This window comes from Bactrocera oleae, chromosome 5 (genome assembly GCF_042242935.1).
Source record: "Bactrocera oleae isolate idBacOlea1 chromosome 5, idBacOlea1, whole genome shotgun sequence".
In the NCBI taxonomy this organism is placed as follows: domain Eukaryota; kingdom Metazoa; phylum Arthropoda; class Insecta; order Diptera; family Tephritidae; genus Bactrocera; species Bactrocera oleae.
The window spans coordinates 8,955,879-8,980,950 of record NC_091539.1 but is presented as its reverse complement, the minus strand read 5'-3'; the positions used below and the strand labels follow the sequence as shown (position 1 = coordinate 8,980,950).

Sequence of the window (25,072 nt, the reverse complement as noted above, 5' to 3'; positions counted from 1 at the left end):
GGTTCGTGTGGTGAGAGTGTGGTTTGTTGAAAACACATCTTTAATAGTTTGTTAGGTTCGTCTGGTGAGAATGTGGTTTGTTGAATACATTTTTTAAATATTTTTGTCGGAGTGGATGATTCGAATTTTGTTTTCTCGATACATTTGTTGAATAGTTTGTTAGGTTCGTCTGGTGAGAATGTGGTTTGTTGAATACACATCTTTAATAGTTTGGTAGGTTCGTCTGGTGAGAATGTGGTTTGTTGAATACATTTTTTCAATATTTTTGTCGGAGTGGATGATTCGAATGTTGTTTTCTCGATACATTTGTTGAATAGTTTGTTAGGTTCGTCTGGTGAGAATGTGGTTTGTTGAATACACATCTTTAATAGTTTGTTAGGTTCGTCTGGTGAGAATGTGGTTTGTTGAATACATTTTTTAAATATTTTTGTCGGAGTGGATGACTCGAATGTTGTTTTCTCGATACATTTGTTGAATAGTTTGTTAGGTTCGTCTGGTGAGAATGTGGTTTGTTGAATACACATCTTTAATAGTTTGTTAGGTTCGTCTGGTGAGAATGTGGTTTGCTGAATACATTTTTTAAATATTTTTGTCGGAGTGGATGATTTGAATGTTCTTTTCTCGATACATTTGTTGAATAGTTTGTTAGGTTCGACTGGTGAGAATGTGGTTTGTTGAATACATTTTTTAAATATTTTTGTCGGAGTGAATGGTTCGAATGTTCTTTTCTCGATACATTTGTTGAATAGTTTGTTAGGTTCGTCTGGTGAGAATGTGGTTTGTTGAATACACATCTTTAATAGTTTGTTAGGTTCGTCTGGTGAGAATGTGGTTTGTTGAATACACATCTTTAATAGTTTGTTAGGTTCGTATGGTGAGAATGTGGTTTGTTGAATACATTTTTTAAATATTTTTGTCGGAGTGGATGATTTGAATGTTGTTTTGTCGATACATTTGTTGAATAGTTTGTTAGGTTCGTCTGGTGAGAATTTGGTTTGTTGAATACATTTTTTAAGTATTTTTGTCGGAGTGGATGACTCGAACCTTGTTTTGTCGATACATTTGTTGAATAGTTTGTTAGGTTCGTCTGGTGAGAATGTGGTTTGTTGAATACATTTTTTAAATAATTTTGTCGGAGTGGATGACTCGAATGTTGTTTTCTCGATACATTTGTTGAATAGTTTGTTAGGTTCGTCTGGTGAGAATGTGGTTTGTTGAATACACATCTTTAATAGTTTGTTAGGTTCGTCTGGTGAGAATGTGGTTTGTTGAATACATTTTTTAAATATTTTTGTCGGAGTGGATAGTTCGAATGTTGTTTTCTCGATACATTTGTTGAATAGTTTGTTAGCTTCGTCTGGTGAGAATTTGGTTTGTTCAATACACATCTTTAATAGTTTGTTAGGTTCGTCTGGTGAGAATGTGGTTTGTTGAATACATTTTTTAAATATTTTTGTCGGAGTGGATGATTTGAATGTTGTTTTGTCGATACATTTGTTGAATAGTTTGTTAGGTTCGTCTGGTGAGAATTTGGTTTGTTCAATACACATCTTTAATAGTTTGTTAGGTTCGTCTGGTGAGAATGTGGTTTGTTGAATACATTTTTTAAATATTTTTGTCGGAGTGGATGACTCGAATGTTGTTTTCTCGATACATTTGTTGAATAGTTTGTTAGGTTCGTCTGGTGAGAATGTGGTTTGTTGAATACACATCTTTAATAGTTTGTTAGGTTCGTCTGGTGAGAATGTGGTTTGTTGAATACATTTTTTAAATATTTTTGTCGGAGTGGATAGTTCGAATGTTGTTTTCTCGATACATTTGTTGAATAGTTTGTTAGCTTCGTCTGGTGAGAATTTGGTTTGTTCAATACACATCTTTAATAGTTTGTTAGGTTCGTCTGGTGAGAATGTGGTTTGTTGAATACATTTTTTAAATATTTTTGTCGGAGTGGATGATTTGAATGTTGTTTTGTCGATACATTTGTTGAATAGTTTGTTAGGTTCGTCTGGTGAGAATGTGGTTTGTTGAATACACATCTTTAATAGTTTGTCAGGTTCGTATGGTGAGAATGTGGTTTGTTGAATACATTTTTTAAATATTTTTGTCGGAGTGGATGATTTGAATGTTGTTTTGTCGATACATTTGTTGAATAATTTGTTAGGTTCGTCTGGTGAGAATTTGGTTTGTTGAATACATTTTTTAAATATTTTTGTCGGAGTGGATGACTCGAACCTTGTTTTGTCGATACATTTGTTGAATAGTTTGTTAGGTTCGTCTGGTGAGAATGTGGTTTGTTGAATACATTTTTTAAATAATTTTGTCGGAGTGGATAGTTCGAATGTTGTTTTCTCGATACATTTGTTAAATAGTTTGTTAGGTTCGTCTGGTGAGAATTTGGTTTGTTCAATACACATCTTTAATAGTTTTTTAGGTTCGTCTGGTGAGAATGTGGTTTGTTGAATACATTTTTTAAATAATTTTGTCGGAGTGGATAGTTCGAATGTTGTTTTCTCGATACATTTGTTGAATAGTTTGTTAGGTTCGTCTGGTGAGAATTTGGTTTGTTCAATACACATCTTTAATAGTTTGTTAGGTTCGTCTGGTGAGAATGTGGTTTGTTGAATACATTTTTTAAATATTTTTGTCGGAGTGGATGACTCGAATGTTGTTTTGTCGATACATTTGTTGAATAGTTTGTTAGGTTCGTCTGGTGAGAATGTGGTTTGTTGAATACACATCTTTAATAGTTTGTTAGGTTCGTATGGTGAGAATGTGGTTTGTTGAATACATTTTTTAAGTATTTTTGTCGGAGTGGATGACTCGAACCTTGTTTTGTCGATACATTTGTTGAATAGTTTGTTAGGTTCGTCTGGTGAGAATGTGGTTTGTTGAATACATTTTTTTAATATTTTTGTCGGAGTGGATGATTCGAATGTTGTTTTCTCGATACATTTGTTGAATAGTATGTTAGGTTCGTCTTGTGAGAATGTGGTTTGTTGAATACATTTTTTAAATATTCTTGTCGGAGTGGATGATTCGAATTTTGTTTTCTCGATACATTTGTTGAAAAGTTTGTTAGGTTCGTGTGGTGAGAGTGTGGTTTGTTGAATACACATCTTTAATAGTTTGTTAGGTTCGTCTGGTGAGAATGTGGTTTGTTGAATACATTTTTTAAATATTTTTGTCGGAGTGGATGATTCGAATGTTGTTTTCTCGATACATTTGTTGAATAGTTTGTTAGGTTCGTGTGGTGAGAATGTGGTTTGTTGAATACATTTTTTAAATATTTTTGTCGGAGTGGATGTTTCGAATGTTGTTTTCTCGATACATTTGTTGAATAGTTTGTTAGGTTCGTCTGGTGAGAATGTGGTTTGTTGAATACACATCTTTAATAGTTTGTTAGGTTCGTCTGGTGAGAATGTGGTTTGTTGAATACATGTTTTAAATATTTTTGTCGGAGTGGATGATTCGAATGTTGTTTTCTCGGTACATTTGTTGAATAGTTTGTTAGGTTCGTGTGGTGAGAATGTGGTTTGTTGAATACATTTTTTAAATATTCTTGTCGGAGTGGATGATTCGAATTTTGTTTTCTCGATACATTTGTTGAAAAGTTTGTTAGGTTCGTGTGGTGAGAATGTGGTTTGTTGAATACACATCTTTAATAGTTTGGTAGGTTCGTCTGGTGAGAATGTGGTTTGTTGAATACATTTTTTAAATATTTTTGTCGGAGTGGATGATTCGAATGTTGTTTTCTCGATACATTTGTTGAATAGTTTGTTAGGTTCGTGTGGTGAGAATGTGCTTTGTTGAATACATTTTTTAAATATTTTTGTCGGAGTGGATGTTTCGAATGTTGTTTTCTCGATACATTTGTTGAATAGTTTGTTAGGTTCGTCTGGTGAGAATGTGGTTTGTTGAATACATTTTTTAAATATTTTTGTCGGAGTGGATGATTCGAATGTTGTTTTCTCGGTACATTTGTTGAATAGTTTGTTAGGTTCGTGTGGTGAGAATGTGGTTTGTTGAATACATTTTTTAAATATTCTTGTCGGAGTGGATGATTCGAATTTTGTTTTCTCGATACATTTGTTGAAAAGTTTGTTAGGTTCGTGTGGTGAGAATGTGGTTTGTTGAATACACATCTTTAATAGTTTGGTAGGTTCGTCTGGTGAGAATGTGGTTTGTTGAATACATTTTTTAAATATTTTTGTCGGAGTGGATGATTCGAATGTTGTTTTCTCGATACATTTGTTGAATAGTTTGTTAGGTTCGTGTGGTGAGAATGTGGTTTGTTGAATACATTTTTTAAATATTTTTGTCGGAGTGGATGTTTCGAATGTTGTTTTCTCGATACATTTGTTGAATAGTTTGTTAGGTTCGTCTGGTGAGAATGTGGTTTGTTGAATACATTTTTTAAATATTTTTGTCGGAGTGGATGACTCGAATGTTGTTTTCTCGATACATTTGTTGAATAGTTTGTTAGGTTCGTCTGGTGAGAATGTGGTTTGTTGAATACACATCTTTAATAGTTTGTTAGGTTCGTCTGGTGAGAATGTGGTTTGTTGAATACATTTTTTAAGTATTTTTGTCGGAGTGGATGACTCGAACCTTGTTTTGTCGATACATTTGTTGAATAGTTTGTTAGGTTCGTCTGGTGAGAATGTGGTTTGTTGAATACACATCTTTAATAGTTTGTTAGGTTCGTCTGGTGAGAATGTGGTTTGTTGAATACATTTTTTAAATATTTTTGTCGGAGTGGATAGTTCGAATGTTGTTTTCTCGATACATTTGTTGAATAGTTTGTTAGGTTCGTCTGGTGAGAATGTGGTTTGTTGAATACACATCTTTAATAGTTTGTTAGGTTCGTCTGGTGAGAATGTGGTTTGTTGAATACATTTTTTAAATATTTTTGTCGGAGTGGATAGTTCGAATGTTGTTTTCTCGATACATTTGTTGAATAGTTTGTTAGGTTCGTCTGGTGAGAATTTGGTTTGTTGAATACATTTTTTAAATATTTTTGTCGGAGTGAATGGTTCGAATGTTCTTTTCTCGATACATTTGTTGAATAGTTTGTTAGGTTCGTCTGGTGAGAATGTGGTTTGTTGAATACATTTTTTAAATATTTTTGTCGGAGTGGATGGCTCGAATCTTCTTTTCTCGATACATTTGTTGAATAGTTTGTTAGGTTCGTCTGGTGAGAATGTGGTTTGTTGAATACATTTTTTAAATATTTTTGTCGGAGTGGATGACTCGAATGTTGTTTTGTCGACACATTTGTTGAATAGTTTGTTAGGTTCGTCTGGTGAGAATGTGGTTTGTTGAATACACATCTTTAATAGTTTGTTAGGTTCGTCTGGTGAGAATGTGGTTTGTTGAATACATTTTTTAAATATTTTTGTCGGAGTGGATGGTTCGAATGTTCTTTTCTCGATACATTTGTTGAATAGTTTGTTAGGTTCGTCTGGTGAGAATGTGGTTTGTTGAATACATTTTTTAAATATTTTTGTCGGAGTGGATGGTTCGAATGTTCTTTTCTCGATACATTTTTTGAATAGTTTGTTAGGTTCGACTGGTGAGAATGTGGTTTGTTGAATACATTTTTTAAATATTTTTGTCGGAGTGGATAGTTCGAATGTTGTTTTCTCGATACATTTGTTGAATAGTTTGTTAGGTTCGTCTGGTGAGAATTTGGTTTGTTCAATACACATCTTTAATAGTTTGTTAGGTTCGTCTGGTGAGAATGTGGTTTGTTGAATACATTTTTTAAATATTTTTGTCGGAGTGGATGACTCGAATGTTGTTTTGTCGATACATTTGTTGAATAGTTTGTTAGGTTCGTCTGGTGAGAATGTGGTTTGTTGAATACACATCTTTAATAGTTTGTTAGGTTCGTCTGGTGAGAATGTGGTTTGTTGAATACATTTTTTAAATATTTTTGTCGGAGTGGATGGTTCGAATGTTCTTTTCTCGATACATTTGTTGAATAGTTTGTTAGGTTCGTCTGGTGAGAATGTGGTTTGTTGAATACATGTTTTTAATATTTTTGTCGGAGTGGATGGCTCGAATCTTCTTTTCTCGATACATTTGTTGAATAGTTTGTTAGGTTCGTCTAGTGAGAATGTGGTTTTTTGAATACATTTTTTAAATATTTTTGTCGGAGTGGATGGTTCGAATCTTCTTTTCTCGATACATTTGTTGAATAGTTTGTTAGGTTCGTCTGGTGAGAATGTGGTTTTTTGAATACATGTTTTAAATATTTTTGTCGGAGTGGATGGTTCGAATCTTGTTTTCTCGATACATTTGTTGAATAGTTTGTTAGGTTCTTCTGGTGAGAATGTGGTTTGTTGAATACATTTTTTAAATATTTTTGTCGGAGTGGATGGTTCGAATGTTCTTTTCTCGATACATTTGTTGAATAGTTTGTTAGGTTCGACTGGTGAGAATGTGATTTGTTGAATACATTTTTTAAATATTGTTGTCGGAGTGGATGGTTCGAATGTTCTTTTCTCGATACATTTGTTGAATAGTTTGTTAGGTTCGACTGGTGAGAATGTGGTTTGTTGAATACACTTTTTAAATATTTTTGTCGGAGTGGATGGTTCGAATGTTCTTTTCTCGATACATTTGTTGAATAGTTTGTTAGGTTCGTCTGGTGAGAAGGTGGTTTGTTGAATACATTTTTTAAATATTTTTGTCGGAGTGGATGGTTCGAATGTTCTTTTCTCGATACATTTGTTGAATAGTTTGTTAGGTTCGTCTGGTGAGAATGTGGTTTGTTGAATACATTTTTTAAATATTTTTGTCGGAGTGGATGGTTCGAATGTTCTTTTCTTGATACATTTGTTGAATAGTTTGTTAGGTTCCTCTGGTGAGAATGTGGTTTTTTGAATACATGTTTTAAATATTTTTGTCGGAGTGGATGGCTCGAATCTTCTTTTCTCGATACATTTGTTGAATAGTTTGTTAGGTTCGTCTGGTGAGAATGTGGTTTGTTGAATACATTTTTTAAATATTTTTGTCGGAGTGGATGGTTCGAATGTTCTTTTCTCGATACATTTGTTGAATAGTTTGTTAGGTTCGTCTGGTGAGAATGTGGTTTGTTGAATACACATCTTTAATAGTTTGTTAGGTTCGTCTGGTGAGAATGTAGTTTGTTGAATACATTTTTTAAATATTTTTGTCGGAGTGGATGGTTCGAATGTTCTTTTCTCGATACATTTGTTGAATAGTTTGTTAGGTTCGACTGGTGAGAATGTGGTTTGTTGAATACATTTTTTAAATATTTTTGTCGGAGTGAATAGTTCGAATGTTCTTTTCTCGATACATTTGTTGAATAGTTTGTGAGGTTCGTCTGGTGAGAATGTGGTTTGTTGAATACATTTTTTAAATATTTTTGTCAGAGTGGATGGTTCGAATGTTCTTTTCTCGATACATTTGTTGAATAGTTTGTTAGGTTCGACTGGTGAGAATGTGGTTTGTTGAATACATTTTTTAAATATTTTTGTCGGAGTGGATGGTTCGAATCTTCTTTTCTCGATACATTTGTTGAATAGTTTGTTAGGTTCCTCTGGTGAGAATGTGGTTTTTTGAATACATGTTTTAAATATTTTTGTCGGAGTGGATGGCTCGAATCTTCTTTTCTCGATACATTTGTTGAATAGTTTGTGAGGTTCGTCTGGTGAGAATGTGGTTTGTTGAATACATTTTTTAAATATTTTTGTCGGAGTGGATGGTTCGAATGTTCTTTTCTCGATACATTTGTTGAATAGTTTGTTAGGTTCGACTGGTGAGAATGTGGTTTGTTGAATACATTTTTTAAATATTTTTGTCGGAGTGGATGCTTCGAATGTTCTTTTCTCGATACATTTGTTGAATAGTTTGTTAGGTTCGTCTGGTGAGAATGTGGTTTGTTGAATACATTTTTTAAATATTTTTGTCGGAGTGGATGGTTCGAATCTTCTTTTCTCGATACATTTGTTGAATAGTTTGTTAGGTTCGTCTGGTGAGAATGTGGTTTGTTGAATACATTTTTTAAATATTTTTGTCGGAGTGGATGATTCAAATGTTGTTTTCTCGATACATTTGTTGAATAGTTTGTTAGGTTCGTCTGGTGAGAATGTGGTTTGTTGAATACATTTTTTAAATATTTTTGTCGGAGTGAATGATTTGAATGTTGTTTTCTCGATACATATGTTGAATAGTTTGTTAGGTTCGTCTGGTGAGAATGTGGTTTGTTGAATACATTTTTTAAATATTTTTGTCGGAGTGGATGATTCAAATGTTGTTTTCTCGATACATTTGTTGAATAGTTTGTTAGGTTCGTCTGGTGAGAATGTGGTTTGTTGAATACATTTTTTAAATATTTTTGTCGGAGTGGATGCTTCGAATGTTCTTTTCTCGATACATTTGTTGAATAGTTTGTTAGGTTCGTCTGGTGAGAATGTGGTTTGTTGAATACATTTTTTAAATATTTTTGTCGGAGTGGATGGTTCGAATCTTCTTTTCTCGATACATTTGTTGAATAGTTTGTTAGGTTCGTCTGGTGAGAATGTGGTTTGTTGAATACATTTTTTAAATATTTTTGTCGGAGTGGAAGCTTCAAATGTTGTTTTCTCGATACATTTGTTGAATAGTTTGTTAGGTTCGTCTGGTGAGAATGTGGTTTGTTGAATACATTTTTTAAATATTTTTGTCGGAGTGGATGGTTCGAATGTTCTTTTCTCGATACATTTGTTGAATAGTTTGTTAGGTTCGACTGGTGAGAATGTGGTTTGTTGAATACATTTTTTAAATATTTTTGTCGGAGTGAATGGTTCGAATGTTCTTTTCTCGATACATTTGTTGAATAGTTTGTTAGGTTCGTCTGGTGAGAATGTGGTTTGTTGAATACATTTTTTAAATATTTTTGTCGGAGTGGATGCTTCGAATGTTCTTTTCTCGATACATTTGTTGAATAGTTTGTTAGGTTCGACTGGTGAGAATGTGGTTTGTTGAATACATTTTTTAAATATTTTTGTCGGAGTGAATGGTTCGAATGTTCTTTTCTCGATACATTTGTTGAATAGTTTGTTAGGTTCGTCTGGTGAGAATGTGGTTTGTTGAATACATTTTTTAAATATTTTTGTCGGAGTGGATGGTTCGAATGTTCTTTTCTCGATACATTTGTTGAATAGTTTGTTAGGTTCGACTGGTGAGAATGTGGTTTGTTGAATACATTTTTTAAATATTTTTGTCGGAGTGAATGGTTCGAATGTTCTTTTCTCGATACATTTGTTGAATAGTTTGTTAGGTTCGTCTGGTGAGAATGTGGTTTGTTGAATACATTTTTTAAATATTTTTGTCGGAGTGGATGGCTCGAATCTTCTTTTCTCGATACATTTGTTGAATAGTTTGTTAGGTTCGTCTGGTGAGAATGTGGTTTGTTGAATACATTTTTTAAATATTTTTGTCGGAGTGGATGGTTCGAATGTTCTTTTCTCGATACATTTGTTGAATAGTTTGTTAGGTTCCTCTGGTGAGAATGTGGTTTTTTGAATACATGTTTTAAATATTTTTGTCGGAGTGGATGGCTCGAATCTTCTTTTCTCGATACATTTGTTGAATAGTTTGTTAGGTTCGTCTGGTGAGAATGTGGTTTGTTGAATACATTTTTTAAATATTTTTGTCGGAGTGGATGGTTCGAATGTTCTTTTCTCGATACATTTGTTGAATAGTTTGTTAGGTTCGTCTGGTGAGAATGTGGTTTGTTGAATACATTTTTTAAATATTTTTGTCGGAGTGGATGGTTCGAATGTTCTTTTCTCGATACATTTGTTGAATAGTTTGTTAGGTTCCTCTGGTGAGAATGTGGTTTTTTGAATACATGTTTTAAATATTTTTGTCGGAGTGGATGGCTCGAATCTTCTTTTCTCGATACATTTGTTGAATAGTTTGTTAGGTTCGTCTGGTGAGAATGTGGTTTGTTGAATACATTTTTTAAATATTTTTGTCGGAGTGGATGGTTCGAATGTTCTTTTCTCGATACATTTGTTGAATAGTTTGTTAGGTTCGTCTGGTGAGAATGTGGTTTGTTGAATACATGTTTTAAATATTTTTGTCGGAGTGGATGGCTCGAATCTTCTTTTCTCGATACATTTGTTGAATAGTTTGTTAGGTTCGTCTAGTGAGAATGTGGTTTTTTGAATACATGTTTTAAATATTTTTGTCGGAGTGGATGGTTCGAATCTTGTTTTCTCGACACATTTGTTGAATAGTTTGTTAGGTTCGTCTGGTGAGAATGTGGTTTGTTGAATACACATCTTTAATAGTTTGTTAGGTTCGTCTGGTGAGAATGTGGTTTGTTGAATACATTTTTTAAATATTTTTGTCGGAGTGGATGATTCGAATGTTGTTTTCTCGATACATTTGTTGAATAGTTTGTTAGGTTCGTCTGGTGAGAATGTGGTTTGTTGAATACATTTTTTAAATATTTTTGTCGGAGTGAATGATTTGAATGTTGTTTCCTCGATACATATGTTGAATAGTTTGTTAGGTTCGTCTGGTGAGAATGTGGTTTGTTGAATACATTTTTTTAATATTTTTGTCGGAGTGGATGGTTCGAATGTTCTTTTCTCGATACATTTGTTGAATAGTTTGTTAGGTTCGTCTGGTGAGAATGTGGTTTTTTGAATACATGTTTTAAATATTTTTGTCGGAGTGGATGGCTCGAATGTTCTTTTCTCGATACATTTGTTGAATAGTTTGTTAGGTTCGTCTGGTGAGAATGTGGTTTTTTGAATACATGTTTTAAATATTTTTGTCGGAGTGGATGGCTCGAATCTTCTTTTCTCGATACATTTGTTGAATAGTTTGTTAGGTTCGTCTGGTGAGAATGTGGTTTGTTGAATACATTTTTTAAATATTTTTGTCGGAGTGGATGCTTCGAATGTTCTTTTCTCGATACATTTGTTGAATAGTTTGTTAGGTTCGTCTGGTGAGAATGTGGTTTGTTGAATACATTTTTTAAATATTTTTGTCGGAGTGGATGGTTCGAATGTTCTTTTCTCGATACATTTGTTGAATAGTTTGTTAGGTTCGACTGGTGAGAATGTGGTTTGTTGAATACATTTTTTAAATATTTTTATCGGAGTGGATGGTTCGAATGTTCTTTTTTCGATACATTTGTTGAATAGTTTGTTAGGTTCGTCTGGTGAGAATGTGGTTTGTTGAATACATTTTTTAAATATTTTTGTCGGAGTGGATGGCTCGAATCTTCTTTTCTCGATACATTTGTTGAATAGTTTGTTAGGTTCGTCTGGTGAGAATGTGGTTTGTTGAATACATTTTTTAAATATTTTTGTCGGAGTGGATGGTTCGAATGTTCTTTTCTCGATACATTTGTTGAATAGTTTTTTAGGTTCGTCTGGTGAGAATGTGGTTTTTTGAATACATGTTTTAAATATTTTTGTCGGAGTGGATGGCTCGAATCTTCTTTTCTCGATACATTTGTTGAATAGTTTGTTAGGTTCGTGTGGTGAGAATGTAGTTTGTTGAATACATTTTTTAAATATTTTTGTCGGAATGGATGGTTCGAATGTTCTTTTCTCGATACATTTGTTGAATAGTTTGTTAGGTTCGTCTGGTGAGAATGTGGTTTGTTGAATACATTTTTTAAAAATTTTTGTCGGAGTGGATGGTTCGAATGTTCTTTTCTCGATACATTTGTTGAATAGTTTGTTACGTTCGTCTGGTGAGAATGTGGTTTTTTGAATACATGTTTTAAATATTTTTGTCGGAGTGGATGGCTCGAATCTTCTTTTCTCGATACATTTGTTGAATAGTTTGTTAGGTTCGTCTGGTGAGAATGTGGTTTGTTGAATACATTTTTTAAATATTTTTGTCGGAGTGGATGGTTCGAATCTTCTTTTCTCGATACATTTGTTGAATAGTTTGTTAGGTTCGTCTGGTGAGAATGTGGTTTTTTGAATACATGTTTTAAATATTTTTGTCGGAGTGGATGGCTCGAATCTTCTTTTCTCGATACATTTGTTGAATAGTTTGTTAGGTTCGTCTGGTGAGAATGTGGTTTGTTGAATACATTTTTTAAATATTTTTGTCGGAGTGGATGGTTCGAATGTTCTTTTCTCGATACATTTGTTGAATAGTTTGTTAGGTTCGTCTGGTGAGAATGTGGTTTGTTGAATACATTTTTTAAATATTTTTGTCGGAGTGGATGGCTCGAATGTTCTTTTCTCGATACATTTGTTGAATAGTTTGTTAGGTTCGTCTGGTGAGAATGTGGTTTTTTGAATACATGTTTTAAATATTTTTGTCGGAGTGGATGGTTCGAATGTTCTTTTCTCGATACATTTGTTGAATAGTTTGTTAGGTTCGTCTGGTGAGAATGTGGTTTGTTGAATACATTTTTTAAATATTTTTGTCGGAGTGGATGGCTCGAATGTTCTTTTCTCGATACATTTGTTGAATAGTTTGTTAGGTTCGTCTGGTGAGAATGTGGTTTTTTGAATACATGTTTTAAATATTTTTGTCGGAATGGATGGTTCGAATGTTCTTTTCTCGATACATTTGTTGAATAGTTTGTTAGGTTCGTCTGGTGAGAATGTGGTTTGTTGAATACATTTTTTAAATATTTTTGTCGGAGTGGATGGCTCGAATGTTCTTTTCTCGATACATTTGTTGAATAGTTTGTTAGGTTCGTCTGGTGAGAATGTGGTTTTTTGAATACATGTTTTAAATATTTTTGTCGGAATGGATGGTTCGAATGTTCTTTTCTCGATACATTTGTTGAATAGTTTGTTAAGTTTCCATGGTTTAAATGTTGTTTGTTGAATGCATTTTTTGAATATTGTCTTTTTGTGTTTTGTATGTTTCTTAAAGCATTGTTTGAATCGGTCTTGTAGAATAATATTTATCCGTTCTCTTTTGTATTTAAAACACTGTTTGAAGTTTCTTCGTAGTTTTTCTATATTTATTCGTTTCATCAAGCATTTTTTGAACGATTCTTCAAGAATAATTTTTTGTCGTATTTTTCGCCCTAGTAGACATTGTTGAAAGGTTTTGCGCAGCTGCTCTTTATATTTGCGTTTAATAAAGCACTTTTTGAACTCTTTTTGCAGAATAAAAATTTCTCTATTTTTTATTTTCTGTAGATATTGCTTGTAATTATTTTTCAATTCTTCTTCGTACCTACGTTTAATAAAGCACTTCTTGAACTCTTTTTGTAGGATAATGATTTTTCCGACGTTTCTTTTCTGTAGACATTGCTTGTAATTATTTTGCAACTCTTCTTCGTAGCTACGTTTGATAAAGCACTTCTTGAACTCTTTTTGTAAAATAATAATTTCTCCGACGTTTCTTTTCTGTAAACATTGCTTAAAATTATTTTGCAACTCTTCTTCGTACCTACGTTTGATAAAGCACTTCTTGAACTCTTTTTGTAAAATAATAATTTCTCCGACGTTTCTTTTCTGTAAACATTGCTTAAAATTATTTTGCAACTCTTCTTCGTACCTACGTTTAATAAAGCACTTTTTGAACTCTTTTTGCAGAATAAAAATTTCTCCGACTTTTCTTTTCTGTAGACATTGCTTAAAATTATTTTGCAATCCTGCTTCGTATCTGCGTTTAATAAAGCACTTCTTGAACTCTTTTTGTAGGATAATAATTTGTCCGACTTTTCTTTTCTGTAGACATTGCTTAAGATTGGTTTGTAGTACTTCTTTATAGCCACGTTTTACAAAGCACTTTTGGAACCCATCCTTTAGAATATTTTTTTGTCGTTTTTTTCTTTCTTGTAAACAGTGCTTGAAAGTGTTGCGTAGTTCTTCTTTATCTGCATGATTCTGGAAACATTTTTGAAATTCGTTTTTAAGAATAACTGTTTCTTGTGTTCTTCTAGCGTGTAAGCATTGCCGAAAAGATTTACGCAGTTCTTCTCTGTTTATTGGTTCGATCTCTTCTCTGTTTATAATAGTTTGCTGTGTTCGTTTAATGACTAAACAGCGTTTAAAAGTTTGACGCAATTCTATTTTTACCGAGGATTTCATAAAACACTGTTGAAAGTTTTCTTTGAGTACACCGGTTTGTTCCACTTTGCTGGCATCCAAGTATTGTATTGAATTTTCTGGCAGTTTTTCTAGCTGCATATTCGCTCTTGTTTTTGTAAAACATTCTGTGAATCCAATTTTATAAAGTTTCAGTTGCGGTTCACTAGATTTGAAAGATTCCTGAAAAACGCTTAGATACTCATTTGTAGTGGTATTTTGTGTTTGAGTTGTGCTCTGAGGCCAAGTTTTTCGAAAACATTTTCTGAACTGCACTTGTAGTGTATCTAGTATAATAGGTAACTCAATAAAAATGTCTGTGTTTTCATGAAATATATTATTATTTTCTTTACGAAAGCAATTTTTAAACTTCCTTTTGTTTTCATCTATAGCTTTTAAGCTCTCGCTGTTCATGCTATTTTCTTTTTTCAAGCAATTTCTGAAATGTTCTCTTAAGTAAGTTTCACCATCCAATTTTCCTGTGATATGGTATGCATTGGATTGCCATTCTGCTGTACTCTGAAATTCATTTATTTTTAAATGGTAAAATTTAGTTTTCGAATTTTTAATTTTTTTTTTTTAAACTGTTAGTTGACAATTACTAACCATGTAGATGAGGTGGCTCAATAGCACGAACAATTTGTACATTTTGTAGCACTTCATTTTTGTTTTTTTTTCAACACTTTTTACCACAAAGCAACGCAATAAAGACAATAGAAATAAAAACATATGGAAAGGAAAGAGTTAAATGTTATATACGCTATATATATTAATATAATATATAGGAAACTTACCCGCAACTAGCCAATTACTTTTAGGCAGCAATTCCTTACTAGGATTTTCTCTTTTATGTGCTCGAGATTGGTTGAAATATAAGTAGGCTCGAAAATGAATGATTTTTCATTCGATTTCTTACTTAGAATATGGTTATTGAGTTTAAATTTTATATATGTTTTTGTTTTGTGTATCTAAAGCAAGCTTCTATCATAAAATTTTATTTAGCACATATTTGCCTTTATCACACGTCACTCATAAAATTTTACATATTTTATTTTTACCTCCGAACTTCCTACTGTTAGTAAACAATTTTTTGTTTGTAAACAAAAACTTTATTACATATATATATATATATACCTGTCATAAATATATAATTTCATTAATTTGTTACACTTTATTAGCAATGCTTCAAAATTATAACAATACACCGTTAAGAAAAACGGGTTCAAGAAACTATTTGTTTACAATTTCTTATTTTATTTTTTGTTTTCTACTGAAAATGCAATAAAATTAACTATTTAATATATACTGTATGTTAAGTTGAACAAATTGCATTTACTTGCATTAATTGCATGTAATTGCCTAAGTTATTATGTTCATGGTGTATATAGTATGCCACTTCTGATTATTTGTGTTTCGTTATGGGAATTCGCCGTTAATACTTTGGCACACTCATTTCGTCATATGTATGTAAATAGTACGTTTTAAGGCTTATGTTAATTATTTCCAACTTTTATTTTAATTATACGATTTATGTTCTAAATTATTCCGATATTCACCTGATTTGAACTTTTTACTGAATTTTAAGTTTAAGCGTTAATACATTTTTCTTTATTATATTACATATAAAAAACTTATTATATTATATATTACTTATGAACTGTATATAATTATCTTTATTATTTGATTTATTTTACAACTTTTGTATTTCACATGAATAAAGTATAACATTTTCTAGTACCTCTTTAATTTACTATTCATACTTTTTCACCCTTTATTTCATTTCAATTTGGCATTATATTTTCTATCACCGCTTTTTATCTCGGAAAATTTTTGTTTCGTTTTCTTTTTCTTATTTTTATATTTTAATTTTAAGCCACTTCACTTTTATTTTCTTTTACAAATAATTTCACTAACTTTGCGGTAATTTTTTTTCCTTTTTTTAAATTAACATATTTTATTTCATTTCACCTAATTTAATTTCACACATTTACTTCTTAACGCTTTGAAGGCTTAACTTTTGCAAAAGTAATCAGAAATTACTTTATTTTTTATTTGGCTTAATTTAATTGTTCTATTTTAAATTACTTTTTTATTTTATATAATGAAATTATTCTTTCCACCTGTTATATTTCATTTTCACAGCTTTTTTCACTGCCATTTGGCATTATATTTTCTATCACCAATTTTTGTACCACATAACTTACTTTTTTCGGCCCTTTTCCTTTTTTACTCATTTACTTTATGACTTTAATTTTATTCCACTTCTTTTTCTTTCTCCTTTAACTATGACTTCACTAACTTTGCGATAATTAAATTTTTTTTAATTAACATAATTTATTTAATTTCACACATTTACTTTTTTACGCTTTAAAGGCTTAACTTTTGCAAAAGCAATTAAATATTGTTTAATTTTTTATTTATTTAATGAAATTGCGCTTTCCCCCTGTTATATTTCACTTTCACACCTCTTATTTTACTTATAGCATATAAGTATTGTATTTTATTTTCCATCACCAATTTTTATCTTACATAACTTACTTTTTTTCTTCGTTTTCCTTATTCACTCATTTATTTTACTTTAATTTTATTACACTTCATATTCTTTCTTCTTACACTATGATTTCACTAACTTTGTATGAAGTTGTATTATTTCACTTGTTTTATTTTTAAATTAACATAATTTATTTATATTCATTTCAGCTTCACTTCAGTTATGTTTTATCTCTTATCACTCTCCACTCCTTTTTTAAACGATTTTTTTTCGTGAACGCAATGTACTTGTATGATTATATTTTATTTCATAATTTTGTTTTATATACATATCTTTTTCATTTATTTTAATTTTTTTTTTATAAAATTCCATTATTTAATTTAATAATTTGATTTTTATTTCACTTATTTAATTCAATGAATGAGTTCCACTCCTTGCAATTTAATTTCCACTCGCTTTATATTAACAATCTAAAAACCATTTTCTTAATTAATTCACTTTTCATCATCTATCCTTACTTCACTAGTGGATTTTATTTTATTTAACTTTTTATTTTTTATTATTATTATTTTTGTTTAATTTTTCAATTACTATCCGACTGACTTGCATTTACTATGAATCTCCAACTAAAATTTTAATTAATAATTGATATTATTCTTTTTTTTAAATTAACGTATTTTATTTTCACTACATTGATTTCGTTAATTTCACTAGATTTCATTTCTTTACATATGATCAATGGGGGTTGTATACTATATTAAGACCATAAAAAAATATATACTAATATAAATAATATATTTATATACCCACTACTATTTATCTTGAAAACTAACCATTAAGGGATATTTTAAAGTAAAATTATGGGGGACATCTTAATTTACGAATGGTACATTATGACCTTGACTAACTTATATGTATGTAATATAATATATAATATATATCTTCAGCGTATATAGTAAACAGCGTAACGAGCTTAGTCGATTTAGTTATATCTGTCTGTCTGTCTGTATACACGCGAACTAGTCCCTCAGTTTTTGAGGCATCGATCTGCAATTTTGTACACATCCTTTTCTTCCCAAGAAGCTTTCCATTTGTATGAAAGGGTATTTTATTTAAAAAAATATTGTCTAAAGCAACGCCACAATCTCCAAATAAATTGTTCAGACCGGAGCACTATAGCATATAGCTGCCATACAAGCCGACTGCTCAAATTCAAGTACTTGTCTGGAAAACTTTTTGATTTGTGAAGATTATCCTTTCCTATTTTTACTTGAGTTAATTTTTAATTTAACTTAATTTAATTTCTCTTATATATACCATTTAACATGATAATAACTTGCTTAACACACTTACATAAGTAATTAACTAACTTATTTTTTCACCTTTTTGTCTTAAATTTTCTTACTTACCTTTTCATCTATATTTATTCCACCTTGTTTGTGATTTTTTTTTAATCCTTTTACTAATTATAATTAATTTTCTTAGTATGTTTTCACTTATTTTACTGCAGTACACCAGATTTGACTTAATTTAAGTAATTTACTGTTTTTATTTATTTCATCTTATTATATATTCTCCTAACTTAGCTAATTTAATTCAACTTCTTTGTAGTTATGATATGTGTTATGTTTGTATGCTATTAAATATTTATTTTGTTATATTATTTGTTTTGTGTATTTGTTGCAGAGTAAATTATCTTATTTATCTTCACTTATATATATATTTATTTACATAGTTTAATCTTTATACCAGCAAAATATTTGTTGTAATTCTTTATCATGCGTTATTTATCACACTTTGGTCATGTATTGGCATATCCTTATTATGAGCTTTACACTTTCCTTTAACCGTATTTACTACTCTTTATCGTTTTCAGCCATCTTCACTTTCATAAATTTTAATTAACATTTACTTAATGTCACTATGTGCAAGTTTCATAAGTTTAAATTAACCTTTATTTAGTGTCACTTATATACACGTTTCATAAATTTTAACTAATATTTATTTAATACTATTTGTGTGTAAACACGCCATAATCGATAATTTTCATTTAAACACACATTAATCGTTACACTTCATCATCATAGCTTATTACCCGTTACATTTAAAACACACGCTAAATAATTCGTTACACATTTAGAAATAGCCTGCACACATTTCTTAAATTCCTTAAAGGCTCGTAATTTCTCACTGCTCTCTTATTTGTTGCAAAGCACGTCACAATTTAGTTCACCATACCACGAGGTGCATTGTACTTTGCTCTGAATATATATATTTTCCATTTTTTTCATATTTATTTCATTTTATTAATTAGCTACGGCATACGTTAATATATAAATTATTGCACGCGTGCATATACGTGCACAAACACACGAACGTCGCTTTTGCCATCTTGTTAGCGCACAGAAAATTTTCCGCGACACGTCAGCGCATACAAAAATTCACTTTTAACGCACTTAATCCGCCATTTTTAGCATTTAACGCACATATTTATATCACACCACTACCTTTACACACTTTTCGTGGCTTTTCTACGTATATTTTGTGTAGTGGAAAAAAATTTTCACAACAGCCACGTAAACGAACATAACCTCAAAATTGCATAATTTTCTTTGTTTTGCGGGAAAAAGCTGCCAAATTCACTAAATTTACATGGAACGCGTAGTCCGTGCACGTATCCTTAACGACTTTATACATTTCACAAACCGTTTGCATGTAATTGCGTTTTTGAGTGCAAATAAAAGTCAAATTAGCTTGCGCACAGTTTCGCAACGAATTTCGGGTTAAAATAACCGTTTTTTGAAATTTCTTTTTCTTATTCACTAATCACAGGCACTGCATAATGCTTTATATGTTTCATTTTTGCCCGATTTCAGCTTTTTAAGGCTCAGGGACCTTCAAAATTAGTACTTGTACGTGGTTGCTTCCGAAATATTGTTGTTACTCCACCGGCGATCGTACGCGGAATGAGCTCCGATCGCTGTAAAATTGCACTATTTTTTAAATTCACCATGGCTTAATTTCACGCTTTAACAGAGAGTTTCATGCAATTTTGTAACCTGGCGAACGCGAAATTGGGGTTTCAGAAAGAATTGTTAACGGCTTGATACGCGGTTTTTTTCCAGATATTTTATAGATTCTACTACGCCGTAATCCCTGGCTTGCCACGGTACTTTCACAAAATTAAGTGTGAAATCCATTCCAAGAAAAACCGAAAACTTTTATATTGTCCTGTTTCCTTGTTTTGACGATCTTTGGCGAGCTTATGCAGTTGGCAACCGACACTATGTCCAATCTTACCGCATGAATCCCGATAGGACAGTGTCCAATTAGAACTCCTACAACCAATGCAAAGTGGACTTTGCTCAGAGCGCAAAGTTTACTAGACCTCTTTCGATTTACTCTGGTCCAGAAGAGGCTTACCAACGCTTGCTGAGCTGGCCTGAAGCCCAACAATCCAGTAGTGAGCTGCAAGAAGCCAACGGAGCTCCACCCGTTCCTATTCCGAGGTTATTGAGACTGAAGTAACTGTCCTAGGAAGCCCATTAGCACCGCTGTGGCCAGGCACCCAAAACAGTCCACTCATATAGTAACTCAATGCTGGAGATAAGGCGCCTAGACATCCCTTCACTAGTCTTGAGCGCACAGTAAGCAAGCTCAAGGCAAATATCGCTGCTCAACTATCGAAGTGTATAGTCACCACTCTGAAAGAGGCTGCGCTCCGGAGCAGTAGATCTACTGCTTCGTTCATCCACAACCACCGATCTATTTCATCACACAAGCTGCTTTAAGCTGATCCAAACTGCCTAATCAGCAAAGCTCTGCAAAGGTGAATCGTACGTAGATTTCTTGTACAGTCTTTCATTTCAATCAAGTTCATGTTCAGTCTGCAGGATAACCTGAACCGAGCAGAATATAAAATTTGATATCCTTTCGATTGACGGTACACTCAGTCCAAAATATTCAAAAAAAAATAAACTTTTTGATCGAAATTCGCTCGACTTTGAGTTGCATATTTTTTGTTTGTTGGGTAGTCAATGCACTGAATATACAAATATGCCATATATTTTTTTTTTCGAAATGTGCTCAACTTTGAGTCGCAAATTTTTTTTTTGTTGGGTAGTCAATGCTCTCAATCTACTTGTTGATTAGAATTTTAGCTCGATGTAATGGTAAAAAATTTTGTTTACTGGGTTCTCCTTGGAGTTGAAGGCAACTGAGCGTTATTGCTTGTGGCGCATTGGGTTTAAGGTCGGTTCCTCCTATTTTATGGGTTGTGTCTGGGATTTTCGCCCCAGTAGGTATTATTTGCAGTGTTTGTTTAATTGTTTTCTTGAGTGAACATGATACAGTGAATCTTCAGCTCATTAAATACGTATCTATAGAGTAATTCAGATTTTGTATCTGACAGTAATGCGATTTGTCTTAATTAAAATGTGTTCCCATCTTAATTCAAGATCTTTTGTAGAGTTCTAAAAACTATTATAGTTAAAGGGCAGTTGAATGTTGAGTCGATCTTAGATCAGGACAAAAACTGTACAATTTATTTCCAAATTCAAGAATGGTTATCGATACATATCTTCGTTGATTTAATCGAGCTTGTGATCGGTAGTCCATCGCCCTCAGTAGCAACGTTTGATATTTAGCCACAATTCCTTCTTTTGTGGTGGTTAGGAATGGTACTCCATATTTTTTTCTCTGGTTCTTAAGATTGTCTCCACATAAAGAAGAGTTCGCCTGTATCAATGTCTCGATAAAAGGAAAGAGCTGATGATCTTGAAATATTTCTTCGTGAAACTCCAGGTATTGTTGTGAATTTTATAAAAACAATTTTATTGGATATATCTTTGCAACATTAAGGTACAGCCAAGCCTGGGCATTCGCCAAAAACATAACCCACCTTCTTCATCATTGTCAGTATGTCCTTAGCATTCTGATCATTCTATCTTAACTAATTTCTTGAGATGAGATCTCAGTAGTAAATACCTTTTTATGATCACTACCAAAATACTGAGTTTTGTGCAAGTTTTTTAGCTTGCCTATATTCTTGTGTTTCAAGTTTCTTGAATTACATCGTCTTACTCTTTACCGTTATACTAAACTAACCTACGGCAGGCCAGCTGGTGCCTACTTTCTACTCTTCCCACCGTCGAGTTTTTCTCCACCAAAGTGGAAAAGCTAAAGCAAAAGTGAAGATATCCTTGCCGCATCCATTTGGTACACTCCTTACATCCTTTATTTAACGTTAAGTGCATTAAAGCCAACACTACGCGCTGACTGACAAGTGGGGTAATTAAATTCGCCAAGAAAAAAATGAAAAGTGCTGTCATACAAAAAATGAAAAGAAAAAAAACACGCAACAAATGAAGCGAAAGGCAGGCTTCACAAAGTAGCACTGAAAGGCGCTTGCAAATTTTTTAATTGGCTTTTTTCACACTACACCAAGGGACTTGAAGCCGAAGAAGAAAAACTGCACTTTGCTTGCTGAATGCGTTCTCCAGTCTTTGTTGACAAGCACTTTTCAATTGCGCACAAGAAATAGCACTTCTAGAAATAGCGCAGTGTTGCCAAGTCGGCTGAGTGCACCTGTTTGCAATCATTTTATGCATTCTTCTGCACATCCTTATTTATTTGCTTAGCGTAACTGATGATATTATTAAGTTTGTGAAATGTGTTGGCAGAAAAATATAATTGAATTTCACACATAACGGATGCTTTTGTTTTGAAACATTATTCATTGGTACTCGCATATAGCATGTCCTCTACGACCTTTGACACGCCCAATATAAAACCTTAAGATACACATATGTGGCGTGTTATACAAATAATTACTTACATTTTAATATTATTGCTGCTTTACGCCTTTGTCAGGCAATCAATGTTGACAATGCCGTACAGAATTTATGTCCAAAAGAGAAGGGTTGAATTTGTGGCAGCGCGCTTTGTTAGTAGGGAAGTGTGTGAGTAATCGATATACAAATGTATTGCTTAATAAACTTATACATTATAGCCAAATGTATTTTTGTCTTTAAAAAAAAAATTGCTGACTAAAAGTATCATTACTTAAAAGTATTCGGGAAATTTCTCTATTACCCTTTAAAAAAATGCTTAGATTTTCTTCTGAATTTTCGCTCTGATAAAGTTATTGATACTATTGATCATGATCCGATCTTAAATTTGCTCTTTTAGTGTCAGTGTATGGAAAAACTCAGCTGCGGATCGCTCTTTGCCTTGTGTATTCTTATGAAGTTTGTCTTTAACCTTCTTTATATTGACTTTCTGCTGAGTCTTCCTCTCGGACGAGCTATCGAAAACAGGGACCATAATTCGTTCCATCGTTTGAGTTCCAGTGAAGTTCAACTGCGGATCGCTCTTTGCCATTATGAATCAAATCTTCATCTCGAGGTTTTTTATGCCTGAAAGGGCAACTCTCACTCGCCGAAAACCTCTACCTATTCTTGTAGAACTCTGCAAAATACTAAGTTAAGGCTCCGCCCGTTTGTGCTCAAAACCTTAAAATTTCGTGGAGTTTGTCTCTCACCCTCCATAGACAATTTATTTTTCCTTCGAAATCTTCGTCCCAGACGAGTTATAGCAAATATTTATCATAATTCGATTTTAAAAGCTTTACGCTCACAGCCTTTTAATCCTGGTGAAGCTTTTATTTCACTCTCTATGCATTATTTATACTTACATCTATGTTATCGATATTAGCGGTCATGATGGGATCTTGAAAACCATCAGTTACTGAAATTCTTGAGAAATCTGCCATTAACCTTCCGCGGATTATTTACACATTTTTCTTGATCTTCATCTCTGACTTTTTGAAAATAGTGGCCATAATCTGTGCTTCACATCCATCCTATGGATTTCAATGATTACTGAAATTAAACTAAATCGTTTCTTTCAGTAATACAAATAAGCAGTTGCTAGTTGAACTTTTTGATTAATAAATTTTACAATCGTTTTCCTAAAGATATTAAAATATTTCTTCTAGGTAGAGAACTTACGATATTAATTTCCTAAGATTTTGCTTTGGAGCAATAAGGTTCATCCCATTCTGGCCACACGCAAATAAGATATTCAGTCTCCTTCGTCATTCTCAGTGTGTTTTCAGCATTCTGAGGATTCTATCTTAACTTATTACTGGAGATGACACCTCAGAGCAGAAATGTTTTCTGATGACCTCTACCAAAGCACTGAGATTATCTTGTTCTCTCTACGGATAGATTAGGTTAGGTTAGTCTAGGCTAATAAGCCACGCATAAATACCAGATGCAAGTGCTGTCACGTAGCGTATGATGAGTAATCATCGTTTAGGACACCAGCGCTTGAGATGAATTTTAATAAGCTCTGTGACCTCACTAACGATTACTTTTCCAATGTCTCATTCTGTGGTGTTCCACAATGCTTGAAGCGTTGCATTGCCAATGCAGGACAACTACAACAGAGATGTTCCATGATTTCACTGGTGCCTTGCTCTTGACATTTTTTGCAGTATTCTCGATCTGTCAGACCCGTCGTCTTGCCTAAAAGTATGAGGCTTTTGGTTTGTTAAATATACCTACTACTCCAAAAAATTTTGTAATCTATATATTGCTGCTGTTCCAAGATCTTAGATGTTGCTCCAGCATCCATTGTTTTAAGCAGCCTTTGAAGAACCTGAATGGTCTGGGGTACCAGGATCGTCTTAACTCTACTAAACGATTAATAGACTAGGGATTAGTGCGAGAGCTCCTTTTTTTAAATAAGAAATCTTGATCTGGAAGTTTTAGTCGTCCATATATTTGAAGTCGTATTTTTATAGGGATGGTCATAGACAGAACACTTGTGTTCGATTCGCTCTTTCACCCAAGGCTTAATACATAAAATCCATCGCTGTTTTTAACCTTCCGTCCACTGTTATCATTTAAACATAATTGATTTAATGAGTCATACTACATTATTTGTATTAATCGTTTCTACTTCAAAGCTGTTTATCGACTTTCCGCACCTTAAACCATCGCTATCGCTTCAATTGCCTTTAACACACCACATATGTGGGTAATACATATGCACATATGTGAACCTGTAAGCGTGTGTGTAAAGCAGGGTGGTTAGCTTTTCTGGTGGAACGAAAGGGTTAAATTGCTTGTGCCTTACCCCTGCCATTTAAGAGTTACTTCTTTAAACAAGCATACATACACACATTCACTTACATATGTATGTATGTATGTACGTGTAAGTATATGCGTTGGGGGCTTGCACCAACTTGCTGTTTCGTTTATTTTTTCACCTTTTTATTGTTTTTGTTTTTGTTAAGCGACTGATATATGCGCGTGTTAATTGCATAGCAGGCACTCTATGCTTTCGGTATTTGTATAATGTGGATGTATGTATATGTATGTATATGCTTATCGTTGCAATCATACATACACACATGTGTGCCGAAAATATTTATTACCGTTACAAATTGTAACTAAATGAAAATTTTCATTACGTATTTGTTTTTAGTTTATTTGCCGTGTGTTTTTTCGTTGGGTGTGAATGGACTTGTTGT

General features: G+C 32.6%; 2 protein-coding genes across 3 annotated transcripts in view; one reads left to right on the top strand and one right to left on the bottom strand.

Annotated features, from left to right (window-relative positions):
• The window catches only part of Neb-cGP (ATP synthase membrane subunit K, mitochondrial), a 230,645-nt gene extending 208,123 nt beyond the window's left edge, over positions 1-22,522 (bottom strand). The window contains exon 1 of the mRNA XM_070109586.1: positions 22,518-22,522. The gene's annotated coding sequence lies outside the window, so the exon portion shown is untranslated. The remainder of the gene's footprint in view (positions 1-22,517) is intronic.
• Vsx2 (Visual system homeobox 2) overlaps positions 1-25,072 on the top strand; it is a 138,630-nt gene that overhangs the window by 43,202 nt on the left and 70,356 nt on the right. The window lies entirely within an intron of this gene.